Consider the following 9,466-nt stretch of genomic DNA (forward strand, 5'->3'; position numbering starts at 1 on the left):
CATGACTCAACGCTAAGGAATTCTGGAATTTGTGGTTTGGTTAGGCACCAGGACTCTTTGGCAGAAAAGGCTAAAGATCTTGTGAACCTATATCATTGAGCTAAATTGGAACAAACTGCATTAATTCTGCAATGTAGATGAACTCCCAGTGAGATTGGTATCAACTTGAGATGCATTCCAGGACAGATTTATTTGGGGTTAATCCCTGATTCCACTGAAACTACATTTAGTTCTTACCTATAATACCAAAAAGACTATATGAACCAGAAAGTCAGGTTCCTGCCCAAAAGAACATACAGGGTAAGTTACAAAACTTTATTTCAAAGTCAGCCTCTAAGACAGGAATGGACTTCAACTCCAAGAAATCCCAGCTAGCTTACCGGCTATTAGGAATAGTGGGAGTTGAATCCAAAACACCTGGAGGGCTGAAGTTTGCTCATGCCTGCTCCAATACCATCCAAGTCACTACCTATACAGCAGTGGTGAAAGAACAACCCACAGGCAACATGTAGCAACATGAGATCCCCAGAGTGGTTTCCCAGTAGCCTCACAACCTCCCTAAAATGTTTAGGATGTTAGCAGACACCCCCCCCCCCTCTTCATTCCTCCAATATCCAGAAGAAATAATACAAACATCCTTTGGTATAGACCTCTGGAAATGGTCTACTCCAGTCTACTGTGTCTCCATAATCAGATTGCTTGCTCTGAGCATCAAAAAGAGGGAAGTCTCTTTGCAATGCTCAGAATGAAAGCAGTGACTTTTGTCTGGAGGAAGAGACCCAGTCTCTTCCTTTTCTGTACTGGGAATCTCCTTGCACGTGCTGAGCAAGGTAACAGCACGCTTATCTCAAATTGTTGAGTAATGGAAAGAGCTCTATATCCCTACTAAATGCTAAACAGACCCATCAGTCACATGGGAATCCTGTGTAGTCTGGAGGTTCCCCTATCCTTCTAGCTGACCTTAACTTCCTGGGATTTCAAAAAGAGGATTTTCTATTCCTGTCTGGAGGTGGCCGCAGTTGAACTGGAGTCTTCACACATGCAAAACATGCTTTACATCACTACAGCATAACTTATACTCTGGGAATCAAGAGGTCATATATTCAGTCAGTGTATTTATGAACAGGGTCTATAGGTCCATGATCAGAATGTGGCATTAATGAGCAACTACCAAGGCCTCAGCATGATCCAACAGCTAATAGTGGCCTTGGACCGTTACTTCACCATCAGACAGTGTGATCTGGGAAGTTGTCATTTTAATTTTTAACATAATGGAATTACAGTTCATAAAAGATATTGTGCCGAGTACTGATCAGAATATCATGGGTGACTGACCTAGCCAGGTAAGCCCTTCAGAGAGAACTACTGATTTAGGAACATAGCATTGCCAATTTCCTGGGCGGACTACAACTCTTCAGTCCCCGAGCCATCATCCCACACACCAGCTGTAAAGATTAAGACCAAAAATCCTCACAAAGATCATTTCACAGCTTCCTGATCTAGCAGCTGGCATAACATGTTTCTGCCAGTGGTAATGCTGACATGGAAATGCTAAACACAAATAGAAACTATGGTGAGAGTATATTCATTTTAAACAATTATAGCAATTTTACGCTACTACAATTGTCATTGTCCCATCCTAGGAACCCTGGGATTGATAGTCTGGTGATATCTTCAAAAATATCAGCAAGGGAATTCTGAAATACAGCATCCCTGAACAACAGCATTAAAGCTCTCCAACAGAAAATTCTAAAGGTATGAACCTGGAAATCATAGGATTTTGTAGGATGGACCCCATGGCAGTTTAAATGGTATCCAATTGCTCTTATTGTCAAATAAATACAGACATGCTAAGATATTATAATTTGTCATTTATGTGTTATTTGCCTTCAAGATGCCCATTATCCAACCCCATGGAATTTCAGTTTCCTTAGGCAAGGAACACTCAGAGATGGTTTTGAAATATAGTCTACAGCAGGGGTCCTCAAACTTTTAAAGCGGAGGGCCAGTCCACAACCCTTCAGACTGTTGAAGGGCCGAATTATCATTTGGAAAAAAAAAACCTAACAAATTCCTATGCACACTGCACATGTCTTATTTGTAGTGCAAAACAACAACAATGAAAGAACAATACAATATTTAAAAATGAAAACAATTTTAACCAACATAAACCTATCAGGATTTCAATAAGAAGTGTGGGCCTGCTTCTGGCCAATGAGATAGTCAGGTTAATTAGGATTGTTGTTGTTGTTGTTGTGTGTCTTCAAGTCATTTCAGACTTTGGGCGAGCCTAAGTCTAAAGTTATTTATTTATTCATTTACTACATTTATTTTCTACATTTATATCCTGCCCATCTCACCCCCAAGGGGACTCATAGCAGCTGTATGTACATAAAATATATTATATTATTAGCATAGCACAATATTAGCATTATACATTACTATATTGAACTATACCATTATACTGTAATACTATATGTAATATATAACATATAATTAATATTATTATATGGTGTTATTATTAGTATTACATTGTGTAAAATGATAATATTATCAATATCATATGTATATACAATATATTATATTATTAAAACTAATATAAAAATATTATATTATAAATGAGGGCGGGGCCAGGTAAGTGACCTTGGAGGGCCGCATCCGGCCCCCGGGCCTTAGTTTGGGGACCCTTGGTCTACAGCATCTGGGATTCATCTAGCAAGGCAAAATCCATACTTCTCCATTATACACACAACTCCTAGAGAAGCAAAAATTGACAGACTCCATTTATGAATATTTTCCATTTGTGCTTTTAAAACTATTTCTTCAATTTTAAGATGCATTTTTCGCCAGTATAAACATCTCTAAAAACGGGATGCCTCTTAAAATTGCAGGTGATTTTTTATACATATAAAAGTTTTTCTCCTGTTGGTGGTACTGAAATTAGTGTGCATCTTACAGTGGATGGTGTCTTTGATTCGAAGAAATAATGGTATTTCTTCATTACCCAAGAAGAAAAGGAAAAAAGAGTTTGAGTACTTCAAAGTTTCCATAATATAAATTATCAAAGACCTGTAAAACTCTCAAGTAAAGGATTGGGAGGTGGGGAGAGTACTCTACTGTACTTTACCTAACATGCAGGCTTATTGGAAATGGAAGTTATGCAATCCTCCAGCTGTTCAAAGAGCTGACATTTATTCTGCAAGGTATCCAAACATCCAAAACTGATCAAGAAACTGCTGTGGCAGCCCTCCTGCACATCTCCTTGGGAGGAATCCCTACCAAACACCGTGAAACTTAAGTCCAAGTCAGCACTGAGAGGATCAGGCTGCAGCTGCCGCTTTGGGAAAATTCAAATCAAATTCCTCAAGAGATGGCAAAGACGGACAACAGCTATCTTTCAGCCTGTTTTACGAGGCCGCAGGGAAAGAATAGGCAGCCCAGTTCTTTGCTGTGTCAATGTTTGCTTTCCCTTCACCAATCAGGCAGCGCTCATGCTATTCCCAGGGCCCTCGGTCTCTCTGACCATCTTGGCAGCCTTTCCGAACAGCAACCTATTCCGGGCAATTGCGTTTGGATGGATTTTCATTAACAGAATAAAACTGTACCAGCACAGTCACTCTTGTGGCAATGTATGAGTCACATATAATCATTAGGAATTTGACATTAGCGTGCGGACAAAGTTCTTATGCCACTAAAAGCAAATGGAAATTCAAATTCCAAGTACAGGAAGGAAGAGGAATAGAGGAAAGGAACATTGCACCCAGCACGAAAAATCTTCATTTCATTCTACCACATATCAGAGGGATACAGATGGAACATCTCTTATCTGGAATTCCAAAATCTGAAGTTGTTCATTTTGATACTATTGGTTTTTGATGGAAAATCATTAAGCATATTGTATAACATTACTTTCAGGCTATATGTATAAAGTACATATGAAACACATATGAATATCGTGCTTGGACTTGAATCCCATATCCAAGATACTTCATTACATGCAGATTGTGTAAATACATCCAAAGGAATCCAAGATCTAAAACACCTTAGCTCCCAAGCATTTTGCATAAAGGATACTCACACTACAGCACATTCCCTCAGGGAACTAGACTTACTGAGTTTATCAAGACTTACTCTCAAGTAAACATGCTTCGTTGGGGATAGATGTGGAAATATATTTTCCACGTCAATCTTAAGCAGGCTCTCTTGGGAAGAAGCAAGTCCCCTTTTATTCAACCAGGCCTCCTTCTGAGTAAGTGTGACACGACTAGGAAATCACATCATCTTTAAGGCAGAGGTAACTGCAGTGAACTCAGCATATCTCACTTCAGAGTCAATCAACTCTGGTTGACTTTTCCTTTATATTTAAAAAGACCACCCAGGTTTACCACTGGGATGACCACACAACAGTGAAGAAAAGCAATTTTAACAGATAATGTTTTGGTGCGGGACTTAAGAAGGAAAGGGCGTAGGCTGTTAGGAATTGTGGGAGTTGAAGTCCAAAACACCTGGACAGCCAAAGTTTGCCCTTGCCTGATCTATACAGTTCAATGAATGCGGTTTTCACACCACTTTAACTGCCATGGCTCAATGCTATGGAATCTAGGATATGTAGTTTGGCAAGGCACCAGCAGTCTTTGGCAGAGAAGGCTAAAGACCTTGGAAAACTACAGCTGTCACAATTCCATAGCATTCAACCATAGCAGCTAAAGTGGTGCCAAACTACATTAATTCTAAAATGTAGATGCACCCCTAGTCTATCATTGTGGCAACTACATAACAATAAAGAAAATCAATTTTAACATAAAACATTAGGGAGGGGAGCTTTTTAAGAAGGAAAAGTCTTTAGGTTTCAAAGGGGATGCAGGAGGAGAAAGGACAGAAGCGTGACCATAAACTGATCCAAGTGCTTACAATCCCATCCTTCTTCACTCAACAAACAAAGAGTCATTCACACTTTAAAAAAAAACAGCACAGTATCTTCTAAATCAATATTGCAATTTGTTATCAAAGGCATTCATGGCTGGAATCACTAGGCTGCTGTGAGTTTTCCAGGCTGTATGGCCATGTTCCATAAGCATTCTCTCCTGACGTTTCGCCCACATCTATGGCAGGCATCCCCAGAGGTTGTGAGAACTGCTGGAAACTAGGCAAGTAGGGTTTATATATCTGTGTAAACAGGGGAATTCCAGACAAGAAACAATCAGGGCCAGCTAACATCTCCCAACAAAGGATTCCCTTAGACAGGAAGCAGCCAGGCTTTGAAGCTGCAAGAACATAAAATGCTAATCAAGTTGGCCAACTGCAACATTCACACTTGCCTCAAGCAGGCAAGAGTTATTTCGCCCACCCTGGGCATTCCACGGATATATAAACCGCACTTGCCTAGTCTCCACAGACCTCACAACCTCTGAGGATGCCTGCCATAGATGTGGGCGAAACGTCAGGAGAGAATCACAGAATCATAGAAGCATAGAACCAGTCCAATCTCCTGCCAAGAAGCAGGAAAATCACATTCAAAGCCCCCCTGACAGATGGCCATCCAGCCTGTTTAAAAAGCCTCCAAAGAAGAAGCCTCTACCACACTTTAGAGCAGAGTTCCACTGCTGAATAGAGCTCTCTCTCACAGTTAGGAAGTTCTTCCCAATGTTCAGGTGGAATCTCCTTTCCTGTAGTTTGAAGCCATTGTTTTGTGTCTTTGTCTCCAGAGCAGCAGAAAACAAGCTTGCTCCCTCCTCCCTATGACTTCTCTTCACATCTCCATAAATGGCCCTCATCATGTCTCCTCTCAGTCTTCTCTTCTGCAGGCTAAACATGCCCAGCTCTTTAAGCTGCTCCTCATGGGGCTTATTCTCCAGACCCTTGATCATTTTTGTCGCCCTCCTCTGGACACCTTCCAGCTTGTCAACATCTTCCTTCCATTGCGGTGCCCAGAATTGGACACAGTGTGATTCCAGGTGTGGTCTGACTAAGGCAGAAGAGAGGGGTAGCATGACTTCCCTGGATCTAGACACTAGACTCCTATTTATGCAGGCCAAAATCCCATTGGCTTTTTTAGCTGCCACATGACATTGTTGGCTCATTAACTTGTTGTCCATGAGGACTCTTTTTCACACATACTGCTAGAGAGCCAGGCATTCCCCATTCTGTACCTGTGCATTTCTATTTCTCTGCCTAAGTGGAGTATCTTGCATTTGTCCTTGTTGAACTTCATTTTGAATGCTTTTGGAATATGGCCATACAGCCCAGAAAACTCACAGCAATCTAATACTGCAATTACTGGAGTTGTTTCACCCACTCTAAAGATACTCAACATCTGGAAGAGGAGGGAGAAAAAGGCACTGTCTGATAAGCACTCAGAAAACACATGGAGCCTCACTCATCCCCAAAAGGGTGGAGGGAATAGTCAAAAGGGGAAGAGAAGAAACATCAGGTTTGCAAAGAATTAAGTTTAGAATGAGACAAATTTTGGGTTGCTGTGAGTTTTCTGGGCTGTATGGCTATGTTCCAGAAGCATTTTTTTCTGCTGTTTCACCCACATCTATGGCAGCCATCCCCAAAGATTGTGAGGTATATTAGAAAATAAGATAGTGAGGTTTATATGTTTGTGGAAGATCCACAGTGGGAGAAAGAACTCTTGTCTGTTGGAGGCAAATGTGAATGTTGCAATTCATTAGCACCGAAAAGCTTTTCAGCTCCACTCCTGGCAGCTTCTTGCCTGTGGGAATCCTTTGTTGGGAGGTAGTAATCTCCTTCTCTGTGAGGTTTTAACAAGAGGCTGGATGGCCATCTGTCTGCAATGCTTTGATTGTGTATTGCTGCATGGCAGGGGATTGGATTGGATTGCCCTTGCTGTCTCTCCAATTCTATAATTCTATGAATTCTATAAAATACAGCAATGGCAAGTAAACTACAAAATCTAAGATTCTACAGAAATCAGACATAACATTTAAAGTGGAACCATAGTGCTAGAACTGTGTAGTGTGAAAGGACCTTCAAATCTCAATATGATCTAATAGTTTCACGCAATATATTGGGGAGCAGTTTGTCCCTTTCTAGCAGTCTCTGTCTTGTAACAACACAACAAAGGATTCCCCCAGGTAGGAAGCAGCCAGGCTTTAAAGCTGCAAGGCTATTCAATGCTAATCAAGGTGGCCAACTGCAACATTCACACTTGCCTCTGGCAGACAAAAGTTCTTTCTCCCACTCTGGACCTTCCACAGATATACCAACCCAGCCTGCCTAGTTTCCACTATATCTCACAACCTCTGAGGATGTTTGCCATAGATGTGGGTGAAACGTGAGGAAAGAATGCTTCTGGAACATGGCCATACAGCCTGGAAAACTCACAGCAACCTAATATTGCAATTACTGGAGTTGTTTCACCCACCGTAAAGATACTCAACATCTGGAAGAGGAGGGAGAAACAGAAAAAGGCACTGTCTGATAAGCATTCAGCAGGCACATGGAGCCTCCCTCAACCCAAAAGGATGGAGGGAATAGTTAAAAGGGAAAAACATCATGTTTGCAGATAATTAACTTGAGGATGTAATAATTTTTTTTGGGTATAAACAGAATTTAAAAAGTCATAAGATTATCGAAGGCTTTCATGGCCAGGATCACTGGGTTGCTGTGAGTTTTCTGGGCTGTATGGCCATGTTCCAGTGATTCTGGCCACGAAAGCCTTCGACAACACATTAGACAAGGGTGGTTTATGTATCTGGGGAAGGTCCAGGGTGGGAGAAAGAACTCTCGTCTGTTGGAGGCAAGTGTGAATATTGCAATTAATCACCTTGATTAGCATTGAAAAGCCTTGCAGCTAACACCCCCCAACAAAGGATTGCTCCAGGCAGGAATCAGCCAGGTCTTGAAACTGCTAGGCTTTTCAATGCTAACCAAGGTGGACAACTGCAACATTTATACTTGCCTCAAGCAGACAAGAGTTCTTTCTCCCACCCTGGACATTTCACAAATATATAAACCCCAGGTTGTTGTGCATTTTCCAGGCTGTATGGCCATGTCCCAGAAGCATTATCTCCTGAATCTTTCGCCTACATCTATGGCAGACATCCACAGAGCTTGTAGGTATATTAGAAAACTAAGCAAGGGAATGTGTTGTCGAAGGCTTTCATGGCCGGGATCTCAGGGTTATTGTATGTCTTTCGGGCTGTGTGGACATGTTCCAGAAGTATTCTCTCCTGAAGTTTTGCCCACATCTATGGCAGGCATCCTCAGAGGCTGTGAGGCATGGATAAACTCTTGGCTGGCTGGCTGGCATCCCCTGAGGATGCCTGCCATAGATATGGGCGAAACGTCAGGAGAGAATACTTCTGGAACATGGCCACACAGCCCAAAAGACATACAACAACCCTAAGCAAGGGAGGTTTATATATCTGTGGAAGGTCCAGGTGGGCGAAAGAACTCTTGTCTGTTGGAGGCCAGTGTGAATGTTGTAATCAATAACCTTGATTAGCATTGAATGGCCTTCCAAGCTTCATTCCTGCCTGGGAGAATCCTTTGTTTGGAGGTATTAGCTGCCCCTGATTTATTCATGTCTGTAGTTCCTCAATTTTCACCACTTGCCCAGTTTCCAAAAGACCACACAACCTCTGAAGATGCCTGCCACAGATATGGGCGAAACGCCAGGAGGGAATGCTTCTGGAACATGGCCAGACAGCCCGGAAAACTCACAGAAACCCAGTCATAAGATTACCTTATGACTTTGGGGCAATGTAAGCATCGGATCCCTCCTCCAAACCTAAAGACAAAGCGTCCTCAGCAACGCCATACATAGGCAGACCCAGTGGGACGTTTGGGGACGACAAATTCTCGTAAAAATAGAGAAATCGATCCAAAGAAGAAGGAAAGCATCACTCACCTGGTTTGGGATGGCTGCTCCCTGCCCTTTCTTTTAATTTCGTGTCTTCCAGTGGAATAAAAACCCCAGGAGGTTGGGTTGGAAATCAAAGTCACTGAGACATGGGGTCCTGAAGGAGAAGCAGCAGCTTGCTTATAGCTCCCTTGGGATGCAAACTGTGGAAGGGTGAGATATAGATATAGATATATTTTTCCCCTCTTCTCCCTTTTCCCCTCCCACTCCCGCCCCTTTTTTTGCTTCTTCTTCTGCTGCTGCTCTGGTTGCAACGAAGGAGGAACAGCAGGGGGAGGAGGTTGCAAAGGGATCAGGTTCTGGCACAATGAATTTGCAGAGGGGGGAAAAAACCCCGCCTTTCCCCAGCTTGGCGATGACATCATCCATCTCCCAACTTCGAGGAAGAAAAAAAAAAGCAAGCAAGGCAAACCAAGCCTCCTCATTGGCTTTTGGTGAAATTGCCTCGCACGTTTCTGGGAAGTGTAGTTCCGAAGCAGCACCCGCCTCTGGAGCACAATAGGATCCGTGGAGACGCGGCACTACAGTTCCCACAAAGCACCGCGCCGCGCAGCCGCAGAAGGAGTAAAAGGCACCCAA

The 9,466-nt window shown here is 42.5% G+C and overlaps 1 protein-coding gene across 1 annotated transcript in view; it reads right to left on the minus strand.

Moving 5' to 3' along the window:
* The window catches only part of rab30 (RAB30, member RAS oncogene family), an 82,560-nt gene extending 73,340 nt beyond the window's left edge, over window positions 1-9,220 (minus strand). Inside the window, exon 1 of the mRNA XM_008108158.3 lies at window positions 8,876-9,220. The gene's annotated coding sequence lies outside the window, so the exon portion shown is untranslated. The remainder of the gene's footprint in view (window positions 1-8,875) is intronic.
* Window positions 9,221-9,466: the final 246 nt, after the last annotated feature.

This window comes from Anolis carolinensis, chromosome 3 (assembly GCF_035594765.1).
Source record: "Anolis carolinensis isolate JA03-04 chromosome 3, rAnoCar3.1.pri, whole genome shotgun sequence".
In the NCBI taxonomy this organism is placed as follows: domain Eukaryota; kingdom Metazoa; phylum Chordata; class Lepidosauria; order Squamata; family Dactyloidae; genus Anolis; species Anolis carolinensis.